Source organism: Peromyscus leucopus, chromosome 10 (assembly GCF_004664715.2).
Source record: "Peromyscus leucopus breed LL Stock chromosome 10, UCI_PerLeu_2.1, whole genome shotgun sequence".
NCBI classification, from domain to species: Eukaryota; Metazoa; Chordata; class Mammalia; order Rodentia; family Cricetidae; genus Peromyscus; species Peromyscus leucopus.
This window is the reverse complement of record NC_051071.1, coordinates 68,951,380-68,977,299: the sequence shown is the minus strand read 5'-3', so window position 1 is coordinate 68,977,299 and position 25,920 is coordinate 68,951,380. Positions and strand designations below refer to the sequence as shown.

Sequence of the window (25,920 nt, the reverse complement as noted above, 5' to 3'; positions counted from 1 at the left end):
AGGAAGTGATCTACATATTTAGTGCAATAGCTATCAAAATCCTACGTACCCCCAACTTCATATGGAAACCCCAAATAATCCAACTAGTGGAAGAATTCCTAAACAAAAGTAAATATTATAAAAGTTTTTAGTAATTGATTTCAAATTGTATTATGGAGTCACAGTAATAAAAATAGCATGGCACTGTACCAGATATATAAACTAGTCGAATTGAACCGAACACTCAAAAATAAATCCACACTACTGTGGCCATCTTATTTTGTGCAAAGTCACCAAAATATACCTTCTAGAAAAAAAAAGTCTCTCCAAACAATAATATTAGAAAGTTTGAAATCCCCATAACAGGAAAGAAATATAATTTCTGTTTCTCATTCTGTATAAGAAGCAATTCTATTTTAAATAATATTCTCAGATTAATAATTGAAAATTCAAACTAATATAGAAAGAAAATGAAAAGCATTTAAGATACAAGCACAGAAAATGATTTTCTGAGTAGGACCCCCCCCAAAAAAAAAAAGAAATGATTGTATGGATTGACAAACGAGATTAAGTGACATTAACACCCTTCAGCACAGCAGGGAGAACAAGCCATACAATGAGAGACAGTCTTCAGAATGAATAGGAAAACACACACACGCACACACACACACACACACACACACACACACACACACACACATCTACTAGTCATTTGTCTGACAAGTGGTAAGATCCAGAAAAATGTAAATAACTGAAAACTTCAATATTATAAAACCAAATAATTCAACCAGCAAATGGGAAATTTGAAAACACATGACCAACAAACATATTTAATGAATCAATACCTTTAGCCATCAGAGAAATAAAAACCAGACTACAATGACATTCATCCCAGCCAGGTACAGTTGCCTTCCAAAGAAATCATGCAAACCAAAATGGTGACACATTTTTTTTAAAAGGAACTTTTAAACACTGTTTGGGATATATAAACTAGTGCATACACTATAAGATTAATTATGGGGATTCTTTAAAAAATAGAATTACTTTATAATCTAGCTAACTCATATCCAGATATATACCTGAAGAATCTCAATGTATAGCAGAGATCCTGGCACTTTGATGTTTGTTGCTGTTCTGTTCACAATAGACAAATCATAGGATTAGTACAGGTCTCCATTAACAGTTCAACAGGTTTTGTGAAATGTGGGATATATAAACATTATAGTGTTTGGCAATTAAATAAAAGAAAACTACACTATTTCCCAGAAAATGAATGGAACTATTAAGCAAAATAAATTCAACTCAAAAAACATCCATTGCATATTTTCTTGCATATGCACCATTCAGACATAAAATATGAAACTGGAAAGCAGAGGAGGGGCTATTTGAGAAAAACTGAGACCACTGAGAGAGGAAATGAGAGAAAGAATATAGAAGGTACAGAGGAGATCAAAGCATGTGATACACACTGTGACCAGGAGTAGTTGGCCAATACAAAACAAACTCAATCATATTTTAGTAGGCATTTAGTCTTGTTTGCTTTGTTTTGATAGGTTTTTTGCTTGTATATTTTAATTTTCAATTTTGTGGATATGTGACAGGGTTGTATGTTTGTGTTTCTTGTTTTTTGTTTGTTTGTTTGGTTGTTTGGTTGGTTGGTTGGTTTTGCTTGTTTATTTAGGGAGACAGGGAGCTAGAAAGGGTTTGGAGTAGAGTGTGGAGGTGGAGACGATCTGAGAGGAGGTAGGGAGGGGGAAAAAGAGTGATCACAATGCATGATATGAATAAACACTTTTCAAAAACAGAATATAGTCTAATTAAAATTAGATTATATAAGAACAAAATATATTTTATGAATCAATAAGTTTTACAATTAATTTTTATTAGCATATATTATTTTTTTAATAATACATTTTATCCTAACATGAAAGAGTAATCAGTGGGTAGCTGGTAAATTTTTTTATGTCCTCTCAGATATTTGCTCTGTAATACAACACATATCTCATGGGCTCTTCCTTTGTGTCTGTATGTGTTTAAAGTACTTGTGTGTATGTGTATTGCCCTCAATGGTAAAAGTTTGAAACAATCTGAAATTATTTCCCTTTACTTTGGAAAGTCTAAAATTCTCCTATGTCTTATTGTCAGTTAAACTCAAAGTGCTGACAGTGGTCTTCATGAACTGTAGTATCAACTCAACTTCATTTCCTGCTTATTATTATGCACACTTCCACAGTACCATTGTTCTTTCTCTACTGTGAAATGTTCACCTCTACCCCTTGGTTCACAGTCTCCTTGTTTCTTATGGCTATTTAGCCTACTGCTTACCTAGTTTTTGAATATGGACACTGCTCTACCCACATGCTTGTTTGATTTTATCAACTGATATAAACACAGAAGTCTTGATAGCAGAGAATTACTATTAAATTAGCAAATAAATAATGGAGTCAATACTTATAACCCTCAAATTATTCATGTCTTTTAAATCTTTTCCTAAGAATTATGAACATAAATCTAATGATCATCATGCATTTATTCTCAAGTGCTTGCAAATTCTGTGTGGTAGTAATTTTTATGGATGTGTTTCTACACAGGATTGTTCTATAATCAGTACATTATGTTTTATTACAAATCGACTCAATCATTAGTATTCTAAACAAGATACTAAGTGAAAAATATTTCTCTAGCATGATTGTGCTACCGCTCCACAAAATACATTATCTCTGTTTACCAGGGCCAATAGTTACAATAGATTCCTTCATCCGTAGAAGGCAGTTAGAACACACATTTAATGCCATACTCATAAACAAAAAGGGCTGGAAACTTTTGAACAAAAAATACTCTGCTGATTTTGCCTGCTGAAGGAAACCAACTTTGACAGCTTGACATATTTTAATTGGCTGACTACTACAGGAACTGAAGCGAGTGAAAGAAACTGTAAGAATGAGAGGAAATTGGAAATATAAGAGGAAAGCACAATCAAAGAAACATTCTCACAAAAGTTAGAATGATGTGTGTGTTCTGCCAAAGCACATGTTGAAATGATGAGCTTGTACTTAGAAAAGTGAAAATGCTACAAAATAGAAGTTCCAAAGGTTAAAAGAAACAAGAAACTGGCAATCAGCAAATATGCATATCCAAAAAGGATAAACAAGGTTTGTTTGAAAGCATTAATTTAGGTCATAAACACTACGTCAGAAAACAATTGAGTTGAAAATAAAGACTGACCTATTAAGAACAAATTGATCAACTTGGTCATTTCCCTTTGTTTGGAATGCTATTTAAAAATAATGGCCATAGGGATAGTAATAGAGAACTTCCTTATGTGCCAAGGTACAGAGAGAGATCTGTAATATAAACTAGTCTGATAAGTTGTGTTAAACTCAAGTGGGCAAAACAAAGCAGAGAAAGGTTAAAAATTGCTGTTCATATTGGTATCTCAATATATTGGCAATGGCTAGCAGGAAATGAGGAATTAAGATCTGCCATTTAGAATGTAGTTGTGTGAAAGCCTGTGGACATGTGGAATTAGTCCACAGAAGTATAAAAAAAGGTGAAGATGGGTTACACACATAGACATATGCACATAGATACACATGCAACAAGCATACACATGTGTATAGACATATAGATATAAACATACTCAGACACAATGTAAGTTCAGAATTATCCTTTTCTCTTAATTACTGTTTTGGTTGAGTGATACACACATCATGTAGAGGGCAGAGGAAAAGAGTATCAGATTACAACAGCCTAGAAAGTGGGAGCATTCTTATCACTATATATCAGATGAAAGATTAATAAAATGGTCATCGACAAAAACACGTAAATACAGGGAACATTGCATAGACTGGGCAGGTTGTATTTATACATGTAGGAATTTAACAACAATTAAAGAAAATGAGGCCATGAATTTGAATGAGACTCAGGGTAAATAAATAGAAGCATTTGGATGGATGAAAGGAATGGGGGTGTAATGATATTATCAAAAAAATTAACAAAGGCCTCTTCTTTTTTATTTCTGACTGGAACCATGGAGGCTGTGCCAGAGAAGAAAGGAAGTTTCCTGCTGTGCCAGAAACCCTTAAGAAAAAGCGAGGTAATTTTGCAAAACTGAAGGTGAAACGCCTGAGGAAGTTCGCCCTGAAGACACTGCAAAAAGCAAGGAGGAAACTTATCTTTGAAAAGGCAAAGCACTGTGACAAGGAATACAGTCAGATGTACCGGACTGAGATTCGGATGGCCCGGAAACTTCTCCGTGCTTGCAGAATGGAAATTGGCATTTGTCATCAGAATCCAAGGTATCAATGGTGTAAGCCACAAAATCCACAAGGCATTGCAGCTTCTCCGTCTTCGTCAAATCTTCCATGGAACCTTTGTTAAGCTCAACAAGGCTTTAGTTAACATTCTGACGACTGTGGAACCATACATTGCACGGGGATATCCCAACTTGACGTCAGCAAATGAGCTCATCTACAAGCGCGGCTAAGGCAAAATCAGTAAGAAGAGAATTGACTTGACAGATCATTCCTTGATTGCTCGACCTCTTGGCAAATACAGCATCATCTGCATGGAGGATATAATTCATGAGATTTACATAGATGGCTAACACCTCAAGGAAGCGAATAACTTCCTGTGGCTCTTCAAATTATCTTCTACACGAGGTAGAATGAAGAAAAAGAGAATTCATTTTCTGGACAGTGAGATACTGGCAACAGGAGCGACCAGATAAACAGGCTCATTAGACGGATGATTTAAGGTGTTGCCCATGGTATGTTTGTAATCTGGTCAGCTAATAGTGACAGCTTGGCAAAATAAATAAAAATTAAAAAGGTAAATATATATACCTGCTAGGAAACTGTATTTACAAAATGTCTCCATGGGAGTCATTACATTCTTTATCCATACATGCTGCTAGAAAAGAGTACAAGTTACTCCCTATCACCATGATGTCTCCCTCTATCAAAATATCTCCTTCATTCTCTCCTACTCAACCCCTGTTCCAGCTCAAACATCCCCCCATGCTCCCATGCCCTATCCACTACCTTCCATTGCCCCCCTCACCCTCAGTTTACTCAGGAGATCTCATCTACTTCCCCTTCCCAGGGTGATCCATGAATCCCTGTTAGGATCCTCCTTGTTACCTAGCTTCTCTGGAGCTGTGGGTTGTAGTCTGGTTATCATTTCCTTACATCTAGTATCCACTTATGAGTAAATACATACCATGTTTGTCTTTCTGAGGATATTTTCTAGTTCTATCCATTTGCCCTCAAATTTCACAATGACATTTTTTTTCTACTGCTGAGCATTACTCCATTGTGTATATGTACCACATTTTCTTTATTCCTCCTTCGGTTGAGGGGCATCTAGGTTGTTTCCAGAATCTGGCTATTACAAATAATACTGCTATGAACAAAGCTGAGCAAGTGTCCTTGTTGTATGATTGAGCATTCCTTGGGTATATGCCCAAGAATGGTATCATTAGGTCTTGAGGATAGGGAGAAACCTGCTGTGTGTCTGGAGGGAAGTTCCCAGGAATCCACAGAGATGACCCCAGCTTAGACTACTAGCAGTGGTGGAGGGAGTACCTGAACTGGCTTACCCCAGTGATCAGATCGGTGACTACCCTAACTGTAATCATAGCGTTTTCATCCATCCAGTAACTGATGGAAACAGATGCAGAGATCCACAGCCAAGGACCAGGCCGAGCTCCAGAAGTCCAGTCAAAGAGAAGGAAGAGGGATTCTATGAGCAAGGGACATCAAGAACCATGATGGAGAAACTTACAGAGACAAACCAAGCTAGTGGGAACTCATGAACTTTGGGCCGACAGCTGTGGAGCCTGCATGGAACTGGACAGGTCCCTCTGCATGGGCAAGACAGTTGTATAGCTTGGTCTGTTTGAGGAACACCTTACAGTGGAAATTTGATCTACCACTGATTCATGAACTGGCTTTTTGAGCACATTGCCCATGGTGGGACACCTTGCACAGCCTTGATGCAGGGGGAGAGGCCTGGACCTGTCTCAGATGAATGTGCTGGGCTTTGCTGACTCTTCATGGGAGGCCATACCTTTTTGGAGGAGGGGATGGTGAGTAGGTTGGTAGGGAAGCCTGCTGGGGAAGCAGGAGGAGGGATAGGGGAGAATCTGCTGTTAGTATGTGTAACAAATAAAAAAAAAATTCTTAATTGAAAAAAGGAAAATAGTACAAGTTATATCAAAGAACATTTACAAGCTCTCATTAAATTTTGTTTTGTTTTGTTTTGCTTCCTTATGCTGAGACAGAGCTCACTCTAGCCCTAGCTGGTCTGGAATGCCCTGTGGGAGAACAGACTAGCCTCAAACTGACAAAAATGACCTGTCTCAGTGTTCCCAGTGCTGAGCCTAAAGGTGTGCAACATTACACCCTTCTTTCAAGTTATATGTTTAAGAAGATTTAAAACTATCTTCATTTATATTATATCTTATTTTATGTTTCTATTAAATACCCAAAAGTCAGTATTTTAATGACATGTGGCTTTAAAAGCAAATGTAATAGATGCTCCAGAGTAGGAAAATATATCTATAGGTATTTTACACAGTAGTATGGAAGGAAAAACAATAGGCCAATATACACATCATGCATGCATGTGTGCACATGCACAAGAATTCACTGGGTTATGAGTATCTGGAACTCTATTTAGAACAATATTTAGGTTATTTCATGCAGGTACTGCTACCTCTGCTGTAGTCAAAATTATAATAAAAAAAATACCATCCCCCAAACACACATACAAAGAAAACTGAGAATTCAACATACAAAAAGACATCTCTAAATGGTAAGCTATGAGTTATTTCTTACACTTGAAGAAGAGATGTGTTTGGATTCATCAGTCAAAAAAAATATAAAGCATCTACTTATACTTGAGATACAATATTCTCAACAAATATAAAAATGAATGGCCCAACAGGAGTTGGGGGAGAGAGAGGGAGAGAGAGGGGGGGGGGACAGGGAGAGGGACAGGGAGAACGAGAAGAAGGGGAGTGGTGGAAGAGAGAAGTCAATATAAATACTGAGAACTAAAAATAAAAAGGAAGACTTTAGACTGTTTCAGGTTCGTCATGTTCAATATGTAAAGCCATGGAATTGTGTATATTTTGTTGTCCTCATATTATTTTTTACTGCACTGAATTGTATAATCTAGAATGTGTTGTTCTTTTTCCCATTGCTTAAACTGTCAGTTGAAAATATAGTCAAAACTATTTATTCATTAATTCTTTATACATGTGTTAAAATATACAACTATATGCAAAGACATATGTGTCAAACTGAACTTCCTACTTTTTACTTCTACTTACAAGATATTTTTAATGATTATTGACAATAAATTCATAGATTTTCAATACAAGAATACAATCCTTAAGAACATTTGTTTTCAGAATTCCATTGCATCAAATAATACTCTTTCCTTGTGTAGCTAAAAATGGTACTCTCAGGTAATCCCAGGAACTCACAGTTCACATATAGTTCTTTCCCGTTGAGTGAGAACACAAATAAACTTGTTGCTAACCAACAGAATAAAGCAAAGGTGAAACATTTTGCAGATATAACCACGATCCAGAATCACTTGACTTTAAATTTATCAAAGGAAGATTATCCTGGTGGAGCCTGACAACTAGGTTGAAGCCCTTACAAGATGAACTCGTGCCTTCTCTGAGATCAAAGACACTCTCCCGCAGGTCTCAAAGGAGGAAGACATCATAAATTCTATAGCCACAAGGGAATATATTATTACAGCAACACATGGTAGTTTGTAAGTTATTTTTCCCCATGTTAAACCTTTGATGGGAATCCAGCCTTGCTGATACAATCACTGCAACTGCATGAATTCTGAGAATAGGACCTTGTGTTTTTCCCCTAAGTGACTTGGAAAGTATCAGTCTGGTTTTTTGTTGTTGTGGTTTTGTTTTGTTTTTTATCTTATGGAAGCTCTTTCCAGTCTTTTCTGATTGGTAAAGATGATCACATTCTCTGAGTTCATTCTACATGTATTTCTCATACCAGTTTCTGAAACTCCCCCAAAAGACAAAGAGAACTTTCAGGAGAGGAAGGGACAGTTCTCTAGAGACACACAGTAATGGAATTATCTTTTCATATCTCTTGTGGAACACAGGGTTATTGTTTTCTTTCATGCTTAGTTTTATAAACCATGTATCTAAGTGTTTAGAGATTTGACTTATATTTCAAAGATTTTTTTTTTGTTTTGTTTTGGTTTTTTTCAAGACAGGGTTTGTCTGTGTAGCTTTGTGTCTTTCCTGGAACTCACTCTGTAGTCCAGGCTGGCCTCGAACTCACAGAGATCTGCCTGCCTCTGCCTCCCAAGTGCTGGGATTAAAGGCATGTGCCACCACCGCCACCACCACCTGGCATTTCAAAGAATTTTATATATTTTGGGATCTGCACATCAGGATATTTATAATCAATATACAAGTAAATAAAGATCAAGGACATTCTAATTGTATTAGTCAGAGTTCTTAAATGAGCAGAACTTACAGAATGAATCTCTGTGTATATATAGAAAGGGGATTGATAAGAATGACTTGCAGATTGTGGTTCAACTAACCCAACAATGGCTGACTATGAATGGAAGGTCAAAGAATCCAGTAGTTGTTCAATCCACAAGGCTAGATATCAGCCTCCAGACAACCTAGGACTTGAAAGGAATCCATGGCAATTGCCCATATTAGAATTATCTGAGGGGGTTAGGGAAACAGACACTCATACACTCTCTTGATGGCTTACTTCAGACCTTTTCTTTATTCTTTTGCATTCTCTATTCTTTATCTTCCTGGTGATTTCCTCCTCTCATTCTTAATGTTTTCCTTCTAATTCATTTTAATCCACTCATTCTTGTTGTTTTCTTTCTATTTCTCATTCTTGATATTTTCCTTCTAGCCCATTTTAACTCTATCTTTATTAATTTTCTTACAACTATATACCCCAGCAAAATCTTTCAGGCAATATAAAAATTACAGTGTTACATCTTGTTTTTCAAGTGAATGATTACAATGAGTAAAAAAGAGACAGTAAAAAATAGCATGTTTGCCATAACCCTTACATGATACATTTTATGCATTACAGGTGAAAAACAAATTATCCCAAGAACCCACATGTGTTCATACCCAGGCAACTTGTTATAGATTCATCATGTGGGCAAGCAAGGTATTCTTCTCAGTTATGTATTTACTGGCAGACTGCAGTTTTGCAGTTACAAATAAAGAACCAATTACTTTATTACTTATCTTGAAATGTAATCTCATAAGGAATCATAAACCTAAACTTTTATATATGGAAAAGAATCAATCAGCTCTACTTTAAATCTTTGGGGTACATAACCCACTCATCAATAGTTTCATATATCAAGAGGTTGAGGTCAAAAATGGATATAGGGAATTAATCATCACCTTTGGTCATCAACCAATCCTATCAAGAAAGATATGTCAGCTAGTAATAATTGAGTTGCTTTGTTCTTGTTCCCTGACCTTAAAGAGTTCTGCATCCAACTATGTGCCTTTCTAAAACTTTAGATTATCTTCTTGGGTTTTTCATCTCAAAGCTATTTGACAAAAAACATCATAGTCTAACTTTAAATTACTTTCAAATCTTTGTTACAGCTGTGATGCCTCAGAAACCTATAGACCATTTTTCTAAGATTAAGGTTAAAAGAATTTAAGCTAGTTGGGCTAACTGGGATTCAATTATTTTTCTTAGTCATTAACCTAAGCCACAGTCTATAGGACTCCTCAATAGAAACTCCAGGAAATGAAAGAGAAGCTCCACTCTTAATACATCAACAATATAGTTGCCTAAACAAGACCTGAACAATACAACAACCCCCCCCCCCAATTGCTATCATGGAAGGGGAACAACACTTCTTTATTATTGAAGATATTTTTACAATGTGAATGTTAGTTAGCTATGCAACACTACAGAAAATAATTGAGATGATCTGTGATGATATTTTATTTGTGCTGAAATATGGTGATATTTTATTTGTATGTTAATAAATAAAGTTTGGTTGGAGATCAGAGGAAACAGCAAGCCATTAAGTAAACACAAAAGTCAGCCAGCGGTAGCTCACGCTCTTAATCCATCACTTGGCAGGCAGTCTCTGTGTGTGCAAGGTCATACTAGGGAACAGAGCCAAGCGTGGTGACACATGTCTTTAATTCCGGTACCAACCATAGAGACCCAGAGGTCTGTACAGACAGGCAGTGACAAGGAAGTGAGGTAGCAGGGCTAAGAGCCAAAGAGAGGGCAGAAAAGCAAGGCAATAAAAGCACAGGTTAGACAGGTAGTAGCGCCTTTTGGTAGCTGCGGAGCTAGAGAGATAAGGTTGGTGGCTCTCACTATTTCCCTGATCTCTAAGGCTTTCACCCTATATTTGGCTCTGTGTTTTCTATTTAATAAGACCGTTTAGAAATTCGTCTACAATGATCAACTTAACCAGAAGAAAAGATGAACTGGATTCAAAATTTCCTTCACTTCAGTGCACTTAGTCCTTAGTTTCCAAAGCAGTCATTGGGCAGCACAACCTGTCACAAGTGAGTGATGGAACAAAGCCACTCACCTCATAACGAGGAAGAGAAAGAACAGCGAGGAACTAGAGTCCCATAATCCTCTTAGAGGACATGTATCCAATGATTTAAAGGCCTCACAACAGGCACTTCCTCTTAAAGTTTTTCACCACCTCCTAATATTGCCAAATTGGTGATTAAGCCTTTTGGGGACACTTAATATTTAGAACAATTATGTAGTACCAGTTGTTTGTAAAGATTTTCATGAAAAAATTCTACTATACTTTCAAAGTATACCAAATGGATCCACAAAACTGTGCTTGCTCACAGTTTAATCGATGGATTTAAGCTGATAAAAATACAAGCTTCTAATCCTGTCTTTTCCTTAACTTACATTCATTGTTTGATTTGGTTGCACCTAAAATGAGCTGTTGAAATTTAAATATTTCATACAGAAGTATGTTAAACCCAAGAGGCAAGGGATACCAGGAGAGTTGTGAATAACAGCATTTCTTATTTGTTAGACTCTCATATCTGTGCTTACTAAATATCATAGTGAGTATCCAAAAAAGAAAAATGAAAAAAAAAAAGGAAAAACAAGCTTGTGTTTGTGTGAAAGAGAAGCAAGATATTATGAGTTAATGTCAGTCTGATTTCAGAGATCTTGTTGTTCCACCAAGATAATTAAACAATCATAATGCTTTGGTGAGTTACCTGGAACTCAATGCTGAGAAAAATAAATTGGATTTGTTTTCACTGTATGCTAAAGAACATTGTGAGTGAAGTCTTGAAGGATTTACATTTTTAAAAGATTATTCTATTATTATATTTTGCATGTATAAATTTTTCTACTATGTGCAAAGTGTACTTTCCTAGCATGGCTGTCTTAATAAAACTACAAATTTATAAGTATTTTGGGAAAATATTAAAAATATACTCTCAATACAGCTAATTTCAGTGAATGAACAGGGAGAATACATACATATATATATATATATATATCTGTATATATATATATATATATCATATATCCTGTGTCTTCCATTGATATGATTACATCATAAGATGTGATCAACTCTTTTTGATGATAAACATTTAATCTAAAAAATATTTTCCAAAAAAAGTCTAATTTTATGGTAACTCATATAGATCTGGTAAATGCTTTTCAAATAAAAATACAAAGTATTATCAACATAATTATTAGTTCAACTCAAATTATTGACACCCAGTTATGCATTCTGTTTAAAAATTAGAAACTTTACTTCAAAATTTTAATTATGAAATTTCCATTGTCTGGCTATATACCTATAAGAATTCACTGTAGTGCTTAGACCACAGCATCAGGCCACAGCTCAGGACCATAATCATGATGGGAAATAACTGATACTTTATAGTGTTCCAGCCACTATGCTTTTATGTTCAGTAAGTTAACTTTACTAAATATTGCTTTTATGTACAACAAATTCAACCTTGAATGAGTTTATCAGAATGAAAAACCATTACAAATCAAGGAAGAATTTTAGTTATTGTAAAACAAACAAATAAAAACTAGAAAGATTAGTTTGACAATTTGAATATTTTTAACTGATAATTTGATCACATTTCTTTCATTTACATTTATTTACTTATTGTTTATAGATTCTAATCTATATTCAATGTATTGTTATTGTGGGGTGATTGTTTCAATGTGAATGCATAGGAGTCAGTGAACATAGGCAGAACATTTCTCCTTCTCCAGTGTCCATCCATATTCCTAAAGATAGAGTTTCTAACAAGAGCCCTATCACCATGAGTTCCAATGCCTGGAATCTTATCAGCTGAGGAAAATTGAATGTGGAGGTGATCCCAGCCTAACACAGACCATCATCATGTTTTTTCAATGTGGCCCAGGACAACTTCTATTGCTTGAAAACTCTGTAAAATGTGCATAACAGGGTAAGCTTTATTCATAAAACAACTCCTTCTCAGTCCCATAAATTGTGTTACCACCATTCTACATAAGCCTCAAATTCATTCATGTAGCTCACAATGATATATGTAAACCCAGCTTCTTTGAGTCTCATGCTAGGTGACTCTTGTGCCTACGTGTAAGATTAAATATGTTCTTGTTAATCCAATATACGTAAACTTAATTTGAAGGACAGCAAAGGAACCTAGAGGGACACTGGAAGGCTATTTTTCAGCACCTAAGGCTATTATAAGTGGTTTGATTTATATTCTAAAATGTGGCATTATAATTACACCCCTTTAGGAGTTATATTTCACAAAGTTTACTTATAAAAATAATATTTCTAATAAAGTATATAAATGTTTAATGTCATATAAATTATAGTCATAATGTGTTAGCTGTGACAAGTTATGTTTTCCAAGGAGAATCACATCTTTATTCCCCATACAACAGACTGACCAAAAATATAACACTGTTGCTCCTTCATGGGTAGTTAGAATCTCCTTCCTCTCTTCTATCTTTTATCCATGGTCCTGGAACTTCACTAATCTACAGAACTGAAGAGAACTCATGCTGTGCCAGTTACAGAGATTGACACCGGTCAGTCTGGAAGCTTCTGTCGCATGCCACAGGACTACTGCTTGGCTTGCTGAATCAGCATTCCCCTGACACCAGCTTTCTGCGAAAAGTTTCACTCACTAAGAAGTTTTGGGAGGCTGTGTTTACTGAAGAGAAAGAGAAGAGAAAGAAGGAAAGAAAGAAAGAAAGAAAGAAAGAAAGAAAGAAAGAAAGAAAGAAAGAAAGAAAGAAAGAAAGAAAGAGAAAGGAAAAAGGAGAGGTCATCAAGAGAGTCAGGCCTTTAAGGGGGAAAAAAGTCATCTTGGAGATAGATGTCCATGGTAGTATTTGCCAAAACAATCTGTATCAAATAGAAACCTGAAAAAATTCTCTAAAACTCTGATTCAAGTACTTGAGCAAAAATAAATTGATTTTCAATGTATTCTATTTCTAGCTGGCTAACTGTTCATATACAATGTGTGAAGTGGATGAGGGCCACTGCTATCAATAGGACTGTCAAAGAAGCTGAAAGGTCTCAGGAAACTGGAAGGGCAGATTAGAGAAAGAGTGGGGAAATTGAATTTAGAGCAGAGAAAGATCAGGAATGTGTACTGACAGAAAAATAGGGTAACTGGTGCCTATGGTTACTTGAAAAAGAGAAATATTTTTTTAAATGAACTAATAGTCCTAGAGGAAGAGAGATACAAACAGAAGTTAAAATTAAAAGGATTATATGATGTTTTAACAGAAAAAAAACAAAAACAAAAACCAAGTCCAAACAAAACGCCAAGGGTTCAGTGGATGAAGCAGGAAGCTATGTGAAGGAAGAATGTGTACAAATAGATGCAGCTCCTGATAGGAATGAAAGGCCACAGCGGAAGGCATATTTCATCCATAACTGCAGCTGACACTGTAGTCAGACTCCAATCATCCGACCACACACATTCCAATCTTCTCTTCTTCACAGTGAAACCAAAACAAGCTGTGGTTTCTCCATCTACGTCAATTAATGTGTTCTTTTTTGTGCAGCAATAGACTATTTTACTTATGAGTTTCAATTTATGTAGATAACTCAGTTAATTTTTTTAATTACAGAAAGTAAGAATACTGATTTAAAATTAGTAGTTAAGGTTATGATAAATGCAGGTCCATGAAGAACATTGAGACTAAACAACTAGATGGCTATATTTTCAAATAGTTTTGCTTATACTAAAAAGTGATTACTTATGTACAGAATTTTAGTTGTTGGTATAGTTTTATATGAATTGAAAACTGTTGGGTTTGAATGAGGAAAGGGGAGAAGGATATAATATAAACATAGTACAATATTGGAAAATAAATATGTTTAAAAGTATATTATTTGGGTCCCCGACTTCCCTTCTGGACCAGAGAGTCTTCTGGTCAAGATAAGAGCTTCCATCCTGCCCCGGAGTTCCCATTTGGACAAGAGAACTCCCATCTGGACAAGAGAGAGAGACTTCCTGAATCTGTCAGCTCTTTCTGAACCAAGTACACTGATAAGACCGAGAAGGAACCACAAGGAGATGGGCAGACGTCAAGGCAAAAGTACATACAACAAAATGAAGAGCAATACAGCATCACCAGAACCTAGCCCACCTCCAACATCTAGACCTGAACATCAAAAATTGGAAGAAGCAGAAGAAAGTAGCCTTATCAGTAACATCATGAAGAAGTTAGAGGCTTGTGTAGAGGAAAAGACAAGAAAATTGGAAGAACATTGTAAACAACTAGAAGAAAGGGCAAACAAATTAGACGAAAACAATAAAGTACTACAAGAAAACAATAAAGTCCTGGAAGAAAACAATAAAGTACTGAAAGAAAATCATGAAAAAGCAATGAAACAAATAAAGGAAACAGTCCAAGACCTGAAAAGGGAAATTGAAAAAATAAAGAAGACACAAACAGAGGGAATGCTGGAAATAGAAAACCGGAGTAAAAGATCGGGAACTCTAGATGCAAGTATAACCAACAGAATGCAAGAGATGGAAGAGAGGATCTCTGGCATTGAAGATACAGTAGAAGAAATAGTTTCATCAGTGGAAGGAAACACTAAAGCCAACAAAGTCATGAACCAAAATGTCCAAGAAATTTGGGACACCATGAAAAGACCAAACCTACGAATTATAGGGATAGAAGAAGGTGAAGAATACCAACTCAAAGGCACAGAAAATATATTCAACAAAATTATAGAAGAAAACTTTCCCAACTTAAAGAAGGAAATGCCTATGAAGATACAAGACGCCTATAGAACACCAAACAGACTAGACCTCCCAAAAAAAGTCCCTTCGACACATAATAATTAAACAACTAAATGTACAGAATAAAGAAAGAATATTAAGAGCAGCAAAGGAAAAAGGCCAAGTGACCTATAAAGGTAAACCCATCAGAATAACACCCGATTTCTCAATGTAGTCTTTGAAAGCCAGAAGGACCTGGACAGATGTAATGCAGACACTAAGAGACCATGGATGTCAGCCCAGACTAATATACCCAGCAAAACTTTCAATCATCATAGACAGAAGGAACAAGACATTCGAAGACAAAGCCAGATTTAAACAATACCTATCCACAAACCCAGCCCTACAGAAAGCACTAGAAGGAAAATTCCAACCGAAGGAAGTCAGATACACACTCAAAAACACAGGCAATAGATAAAGCCACAACAGTAATCCCAAAGAAGAGAAGTACACACACACTACCACCAAAAATAACAGGGATGAACAATCACTGGTCATTAATATCCCTTAATATCAATGGACTTAATTCACCTATAAAAAGACATAGACTTTCAGAATGGATACAAAAGCAGGACCCATCTTTCTGCTGCATACAAGAAACACATCTCAAATTCAAAGACAGACACTACCTAAGAATAAAAGGCTGGGAAAAGACTTTCCAATCAAATGGTCTTAAGAAACAAGCGGGTGTAGCCATCCTGATATCCAACAAAATAGACTTCAAACTAAAATCAATCAAAAGAGATCAAGAAGGGCATTACATCCTCATCACAGGAATGATCCACCAAGATGAAGTTTCAATTCTGAACATCTATGCCCCAAACACAAGGGCACCCACATATGTAAAAGAAACATTACTAAAACTTAAACCACATATAAAACCCCACACATCAATAGTGGGAGATCTCAACACCCCACTTTCACCACTGGACAGATCTCCCAAATCGAAACTTAACAGAGAAATAAAGGACTTAACTGATGTCATGACCCAATTGGACCTAATAGATATCTACAGAACATTCCATCCTAACAAGAAAGAATATACCTTCTTCTCAGCACTCCATGGAACTTTCTCTAAAATTGACCACATACTTGGCCACAAAGCAAATCTCAACAGATACAAAACAATTAGAATAACCTCCTGTGTTCTATCAGACCACCATGGTTTAAAGTTAGATTTCAACAACAACAAAAACTACAGAAAACCTACAATCTCATGGAAACTGAATAATGCTCAACTAAATCACCAATGGGTTAAGGAAGAAATAAAGAAAGAAATTAAAGACTTCCTAGAGATCAATGAAAATGAAGACACCACATACCCAAACTTATGGGACACTATGAAAGCAGTGCTAAGAGGGAAATTCATAGCACTAAATGCCCACATAAAGAAGTTGGAGAAATCCCACACTAGTGACTTAACAGCACACCTGAAAGCTCTAGAACAAGAAGAAGCAAAGTCTCCCAGGAAGAATCGATGCCAGGAAATTATCAAAGTGAGAGGTGAAATTAATAAATTAGAAACTAAGAGAATAATACAAAAAATTAATGAAACAAATAGTTGGTTCTTTGAGAAAATCAACAAGATAGACAAGCCCTTATCCAAACTAACCAAAAGACAGAGAGAGAGAATCCAAATCAACAAAATCAGAAATGAAAAGGGGGACATAACAACAGACATTGAGGAAATCCAGAGAATTATAAGGTCATATTTCAAAAACCTCTACTCCACAAAACTGGAAAACCTAAAACAAACGGACAATTTTCTGGATAGGTACCACATACCTAAGTTAAATCAAGACCAGATAAACTATTTAAATAGTCCAATAACCCCTAAGGAAATAGAAACAGTCATTGAAAGTCTCCCAACCAAAAAAAAAAAAAAAAAAAAAAACCCAGAACCAGATGGTTTCAGCGCAGAATTCTACCAGATCTTCAAAGAAGAGTTAATACCAATACTGTCTAAATTGTTCCACATAATAGAAACAGAAGAACATTACCAAACTCCTTCTATGAGGCTACAATTTCCCTGATTCCTAAACCAAACAAGGATACAACAAAGAAAGAGAACTACAGACGGATCTCCCTCATGAACATTGATGCAAAAATACTCAATAAAATACTGGCAAACAGACTCCAAGAACACATCAGAACAATTATCCACCATGATCAAGTAGGCTTCATCCCAGGGATGCAAGGGTGGTTCAACGTACGAAAGTCCATCAATGTAATACACCATATAAACAAACTCAAAGAAAAAAAAAAACTACATGATCATCTCACTAGATGCATAAGGCATTTGACAAAATCCAACACCCCTTCATGATAAAAGACTTGGAGCTATCAGGAATACAGGGAACATACCTAAACATAATAAAGGCAATTTACAGCAAGCCAACAGCCAACATCAAATAAAATGGAGAGAAACTCATAGCAATTCTACTAAAATCAGAAAAGAGGCAAGGCTGTCCACTCTCCTCATACTTATTCAATACAGTACTTGAAGTTCTAGCCAGAGCAATAAGACAACATAAGGAGATTAAGGGGATACAAATTGGAAAGGAAGAAGTCAAGCTTTCCCTATTTGCAGATGACATGATAGTATACTTGAGTGACCCCAAAGATTCCACCCAGGAATTGATAAAGCTTATAAACACCTTCAGCAAAATAGCAGGATACAAGATCAACTCAAAAAAATCAGTAGCCCTCCTATATACAATGGACAAAGAAGCTGAGAAGGCAATTAGAGATACATCACCCTTTACAATAGCCACAAATGACATAAAATACCTTGGGGTAACACTAACCAAGCAAGTGAAGGACCTATATTTGACAAGAACTTTAAGTCCCTGAAAAAAGAAATTGAAGAAGATGTCAGAAAATGGAAAGATATCCCATGCTCATGGATAGGCATGGTTAACATAGTAAAAATGGCCATTTTACCAAAAGCAATCTACAGATTCAATGCAATCCCCATCAAAATACCAACACAATTCTTCACAGACCTGGAAAGAATAATACTCAACTTCATATGGAAAAACAAAAAACCCAGGATAGCCAAAAGAATCCTGTACAATAAAACAACTTCTGGAGGTATCACAATCCCTGTCTTCAAGCTCTACTATAGAGCTACAGTAATAATGGAATCGAATTGAAGACCCTGACATTAACCAACACACCTATGAACATATAATTTTTGACAAAGAAGCCAAAAGTGTACAATGGAAAAAAGAAAGCATCTTCAACAAATGGTGCTGGCATAACTGGATATCAACATGTAGACGGCTGCAAATAGATCCATATCTGTCACCGTACAAGAAACTTAAGTCCAAGTGGATCAAAGACCTCAACATAAATCCAGCTACTCTGAACCTGCTAGAAGAGAAAGTAGGAAGTAGTCTTGAACACATTGGCATAGGAGATCACTTCCTAAATATAACACCAGTAGCACAGACACTGAGACAAACAATCAATCAATGGGACCTCTTGAAACTGAGAAGCTTTTGTAGAACAAAGGATATGGTCAACAAGGCAAAGCGACAGCCTACAGAATGGGGAAAGATTCACCCCACATGTGACAGAGGACTGATATCCAGAATATATAAGGAACTCAAGAAATTAGACATCAAAACAACCAACAGTCCAATTAAGAAATGGGCTATAGAACTAAACAGAGAATTCTCAACAGAGGAAACTCAAATGGCTGAAAGACATTTAAGGAATTGCTCAACATCCCTAATCATCAGGGAAATGCAAATGAAAACAACTCTGAGATACCACCTTATGCCTGTCAGAATGGCTAAGATCAAAAACACTGAAGACACTTTATGCTGGAGAGGATGTGGAACTAGGGGAACTCTCCTCCACTGACGGTGGGAATGCAAGCTTGTACAACCACTTTGGAAATCAATATGGCGCTTTCTTAGAAAATTGGGAATCAATCTCCCTTAAGATCCAGCTATACCACTCCTGGGCATATACCCGAGAAATGCTCAATCATACCACAAGAATACTTTCTCAGCTATGTTCATATCATCATTGTTTGTAATAGCCAAAACCTGGAAACAACCTAGATGCCCTTCAATTGAAGAATGGATAAATAAATTGTGGCACATATACACAATGGAATACTACTCAGCAGAGAAAAACAATGACATCATGAGGTTTGCAGACAAATGGATGGATCTAGAAAAAATCATCCTGAGTGAGGTAACCCAGACTCAGAAAGACAAATATGGTATGTACTCACTCATAGGAGGATACTAGATGTGGAACAAGGATGACTGGACTGCTACTCACATCACCAGTGAGGCTACCTGGAAAACAGGACCCCAAGAAAGACATGGAGAAATGGATGAGATCTACATGAACAGCCTGGACATGAGTGGGAGCAATGAAGGGCAAGGGTCGAGGGAAAGAGAGCGGGAAATCCCACCTGGATCAAAAACAGAGAGGGAGAACAAGGAATAGGAGACCATGGTAAATGAAGACCACATGAGAAAAGGAAGAAACAGAGAGCTAAAGAGGCCCACAGAAATCCACAAAGATACCCCAACAAAAAAACTGCTGGCAATGGTTGAGAGACAGCTGGGACTGACCTACTCTGGTGATGGGATGGCCGAACACCCTAATAGTTGTGCCATAAACCCTATCCAAGGACTGAGGAATCTGGATGCAGACATCCACGGCTAGGCCCCTAGTGGAGTGCTGGGAGTCTAATTAGTGAGAAAGAGGAGGGTTTATATGAGCGAGAATTGTTGAAACCAAGGTTGAATAAAGCACAGGGACAAATAACCAAACAAATGGAAACACATGAACTATGAACCAAAGGCTGAGGGGCCCCCAACTGGATCAGGCCCTCTGAATAGGTGAGACAGTTGATTGGCTTGATCTGTTTGGGAGGCATCTAGGCAGTGGTACCAGGTCCTGGGCTCCTTGCATGAGTTAGCTGTTTGAAACCTGGGATTTATGCAGGGACGCTTGGCTCAATCTGGGAGGAGGGGACTGGACCTGACTGGACTGAGTCTATCAGGTCGATCCCAGTCCTCGGGGGAGACCTTGATCTGGAGGAGGTGGGAATGGGGGGTGGGCTGGGGGGAAGGGGAGGGGGACAGGAAGGGAGAGAACAAGGGAATCTGTGACTATTATGTAGAACTGAATAGGATTGTAAAATAAAAAAAAAGTATATTATTTGTATAGAGTATTTAATTTTTTGATAGCTAAAACATGTTGTCTGAGACCTTTTATGTACATTTGTGTACACTTATACCTACTTCTTTGACTACAGCTTCTCAATATTCTTGAGAATCATTTTTGTTGATGATATGTTTCTTTTCAGACATTCATTTTTACTATTTAAAGGTTGTACCCCATGGGAGATGAACTGTGACCACATGGTTGATTACTCAGAATCCTTCAGAATGGCCCACTCATGGTATTAGCATAAACTTATGAGAACTCCTTTCACACTTTATTTAGTTTCCTCATGTTTAGAAGTAAGATAAAATAAAGCAAGATCACCTCACACAGAAATCCCTCTACAGCCTCAGTAGAGCTAACCTTCCCATACCTGGTTATATATATATTTACTCTAAATATTAGCAGCATACATCTTTCTTAACGTTTTTACCCAATCATGGACCTAAAACCAAGCACTAGATATATGTGGAAAGCAACCATTCAGTATGATTCTCTGTCCAATTATTGAGGTGTAAAATTTACTGTATTAAAGCTATATAAAAATAGTAGTGATGAATTGTTCTAATAACCGTTTCTACTTCCTATTTCAAGGAAATATAAAAAAGAGCTAAACTAGTTAGACTGGGACTGTTTTTGGAATTAGACTTGTCTGCTGTACCTGCTTTCCTGTACGCGAGGTTCAACATGAATCACAGAGGGTTATTACCATTTTCTTATTAACTTGGTATGGCTGTGAGTCGACCTCTCCTTTTCCCTGTCTATCCTGAGGACCTGAAATATATTTTTTTTTCCTATTGTGTTTCAGACAAGTGAAAAACTTTAAAATACAAGTTAGTGCAAAATATCACTTCAAAACAAAGCTCCTCTATTACTTTTAACAGCTAAGGTCAGTTCTTACCAATTCTGCTGATGTTCTGAACAGTTACGGAGAAAGAAGGAATTTTGTGTTTTCTTATCACTTTGTTGTTTTGCTTCCGTGAGAAATAATGAAGCAATGTCTGTTGACTACTTTTTTTTTTTATTTCTAGATCTTCCACAATATATGTGTTCTGCAATTTTGGCTTTACTGCTAAATAGCATCTCTCAAAGCTAACCCTACAGTGAGAGTCATTTTAGAACAATAAGTTTATTAATGCTGTTCTATGGGCATGTGTTATTTTTTTAATCTTGAATTTAACCTTAATAAGGTACCATTTTGACATGCATCAGTCTAAGTTATGTCTGAGTCTACAATGGCCTCAGAAATGATTTCTTTGTAACATTTTACAGCATCTTAAAATACACAATGAAATCATTTTTCAGATTTTTTTTTTCTTCAAGCAAGTAAGCAAAAGAGAAGACTTAGCATTGTACGGAGGTTGGCACAACCGTTCCAGTTAGTTCTTACCACTGTTTAAGCTCGATCTGATGTTCTTCAAGAAGCTAACATCTGCAATATCCAAAAACAAACACTGAAGAGCACAGACTGGATTCCAGAGTCCTGTGCCTTCTAACAGCAGCACACAATGGCTTCTTTGTCAAGAGTGCCACTGAGAATTCTTTAACACTGGGTGGCGCTATAGACTAGCAGAAAGTATTTATTTCACATGGACCCGATTTCTTAGCTTTAGGTCATTTTTGCAACCCTGGTATCAGCTACGAATGGACATTGTTTCATGGGTTCTCTTGCTATTCCTTTCACACAGGTATCTGGCCTATTAGTAAGGAAATGTCAGTCATTCTGCTCCAATAGGAAACATGCACACAGTAACCTGTTCAGGACAACCTGGAAGAACAGAACTTTGCCCCCATGTTGCCTGAAAAGATATTTGTTGGGCGGAAGTGTTAAGCAAATTACAATTTTTCATAAGATATGAATTTTACGGTGCCAAAAATCTAGCAGGCAACTTATGCATTACACTCACCTGTCTCTTCCAACATCACGCACATCAATGAAGGTGTTTTTGTTGTTTGGTTTTTAATAAAATTAGACAGCAAGGATTCTATATTCAGGAAAGGATGAATAAGAAAAAAGGCTTTGGGAAATTCTTAATATTTTGTCTATAAAAATAAAGACCAGATTGGGAGAATTCACCAGCGAAGGATTAGAATCTCCAAGTACATTAAAAACAGAGGCTGGGTGGTATCCCTCAGAAGGTAGAGGTACGGGTGGCCAAGCCTGAGTACCATACCCAGACTCACATAGTGGAAGTAGAGAACTAGCTTTTAAAAACTGTTCTCACACATATATGTACACAGAATAAAATATTAAATTCAATTTAAAAATTAAAAGAAAATAACAGAAGCATGCATAAAATGCATGCCCAGAGAAGGAGCATTTCGCTCTTTTCTCCTGTAAGTTATATGTAACAGACATGCATTGTTTTCAGCATTACTTATTGAAGAATGCATATTATCAGGAATTGCTGGTCCTGGAGACTGCCATGCTCTCTCCATTTGTACTCCAGCCTTAATAATAAATTTATTCATCTATCCGGCCATTTTAAACAATAGGAAATGCAGTGATGTGCCCAATCCTGGAGTCTTTGCCATACACATGGATTCAGAGCACACGTATTGTTCAGTAACTTTCTATTTCAATTAAAATGAATATTAAATATCCTTTGATTCACCATAAGTGTTTAAATAATTGTAACCAAAGTATGTTATTTAGTACTTTGAATATGTTATAAATTCTTCAACCACTTTTCTGATTAAATATTTAGGGTTTTGATTTTTCATTTTCCTTTTTTCTTTATTACAGATGTTTCTTGTATGCACATTCCTAAACACACACACACGCACCCGCACACGCACACGCAAACACACACACACACACGTATTTCTGTTAGGTGATAGTGAAATTTACTAAGGCAAAAAGAATACACATTTTCCTAAAATGTTTATGTAACTTACATTTCTTTAAATGATGGAGGAGTGAGGCTTTTGTGTGCTCTTCATTTGTGCTGGGCAGCAGGGGACAGTACCTATTTTTTGTTCCTCATACTTATGTTTGAAGGTTGGGACACTTTGTTTACTATTTTCGCTGTTGTTTTTATAGGAGATTTTGTATTATTTTATCATTTTACTCTAATTTATTAGCTTGTCTTAAAACTGTGTAATTATATAATATTTTCATATATTCGACTTTTCTATGGCATTGTAAGAGAGGCCCATAGTGTACATATTTAACTTGGTTAACTACAGCTAATGCATATACCTCTCCTGCATCACATCCATTTGCCAGCATTGTTTGCCCCATTTCAGTCCAACAAAGTTTGATGTTATTTATCATGTCCATTCACTGGCGAAAATTCTGACTTTGGATGTTACTTAAGAAAACACTTGATATTCAAAAATACCAACATACTTGCACATTTTTTAGTAGTATCTATTATTCATTGCATCTACCTCTATAATTTGGTTAAAATTTAATTTTTTTAATATAAGAGACAATCAAGGATTTCCTCCAACAAATACATTTCCCCAAATCTTCTTAATTAAAGGAGATAAAGGTTTATCATTAAAATAAGTTTGAGACATTGCTGTAAGTGTAAACTTCAAAAATACCCCTTGAGTTTGGCTGTCTTAGCTGCACTCCTTCACTGGATTTGTTAAATTACATGCAGCTTATTTCATAACGCTGCTTCTGGTACCCAGCACCGTACACCCCCTGCAATCTGTCACTTGATTATGGAAACTGTAGGATCTGGGGGACTTCATAGTCATACTTGTTTGAATAGTGAGTTGGAGGCCAACTTGAGTTACAAAAGAAACAACCTGAGACACAAATAACCCTGTAATTAGTTATAATCAAATAGTGCTTCAATACCATCGATATGATAATATTGTAAAACTATGCACTTGGAGCTGAGTGTGTTGGCCCATGCTTGGAATGCCAGCACTCATAGAGACAGGTGGATTGCCACAAGCTTAAGATCAGCCTCATGTAAAATGTGCATAATGTGCCAATCCAGCACACATAACAAGAGCCTGTCTCAAAACAAATAAAAAACACAAAAAATAATAGTTAAATAAATTGATCATTATTTACTTATGTGAGGATTTCCATTATTAAATTGCAATAGATCAGAATTAGGCTAAAGATAAGTGTTTTTTTCAAGTGGCTACCTTTTATTTGCTTTGTATGTGTTTGTGGACATGTGCATGCCATCAGATGACAACTTATGGGTATTAATTCTCTCCTTTCAATATATGGCTTCTGGGGATCCAACTCAGATCGCCAGGCTTGGAGACAAGCACCATTACCCACTGAGCCATATTGTCATCCCAATGTCCACATGATTAAAATACATATGTGCACAACGAAGTATCAAACAGTCTAAAAATAAGGAAGATAATATCATATGTTACAATAGAAATTAAATACAAGTTGGAAATTACGCCATGTAAAATAAACCAGAAATAGACAGATGGACAAACTTTGCATGCTCCCACTTATATGTAAAACTGTTGAACATGAGGAACAAAACAATCATTACCAGAGGCTCGGAAGTAACAGGATGGAGAGATGCTAGCCAAAGGTACAATGCTTGAGTTTGGATAGGAAAAAAAAATAATGTTTGATAACTGCTAAGGGAATAGTTGTGCTACCTAGCTTGAATGAATTATTCCACAATCCTTATACATTATAGCATTACTATGTACCCCTCAAATATATATACAAATTCTGGCATATTCAGTAAGAATTAAGTTAGAAATGTCAAAATCACCAAAATTTGTTTATACCTTTTTTGAATTTACAACAAATGTTTTTGAAGCTTAGTCTGAACCTCAGACCTAAATTTTATATGGATTGAGCAGTATGGGAAATAACTTACTAACACACTATTAGGACAAATAAACCACAATTCTGGCTGTTTTGGAATTACTGTGCCTGGATTTGCAGTGGCAACACTAAATCGTGACTGAAGAGGCTGGCTAATTTTAGAGTGGAAAGATGAACACACAAGGCATGTCTTCCACTAATGGGAAAGAATAGTTTGGCGAAGCGGTCATTACATTCCAGAGACAACTTCAAAAGATGTGAGCTTTATCACTTTCATTTGGGATATCATCAATAGCATAATCAGTGCTTCACGTGTAATTGTGTGTCTGCCTACATGCTTGTGTGTGCTCTATGCCTGTGTGTGTAGTGCGGTGCACTCCTCAGTGCTCATGTATGCTGACACCAGAGGTTGATGTTAGAATATCTTCCTTGATCACTGTTTCATCTTATGTTTTTGGACAAGGTTTCTTACTGAATCTGAAGTGCACCATTTGGCTTAAAATGGTTGACAAGCAGGCAACAGGCGTCTTCCTTTCTCTGTCCTCTGGAAGGAGGTTAGAAACAAGCTTACTGTTAAACCCCAATTTTACTTGGGTGCTGGGGCTCTGAACTCAGGTTTCATGATTGTGCAGCAAGCCTTTACTAAACAAGCCAC

General features: G+C 36.5%; 1 pseudogene; it reads left to right on the top strand.

Annotated features, from left to right (window-relative positions):
* Window positions 1-3,689: 3,689 nt before the first annotated feature.
* On the top strand, window positions 3,690-4,734 carry LOC114689475 (annotated as a pseudogene).
* Window positions 4,735-25,920: the final 21,186 nt, after the last annotated feature.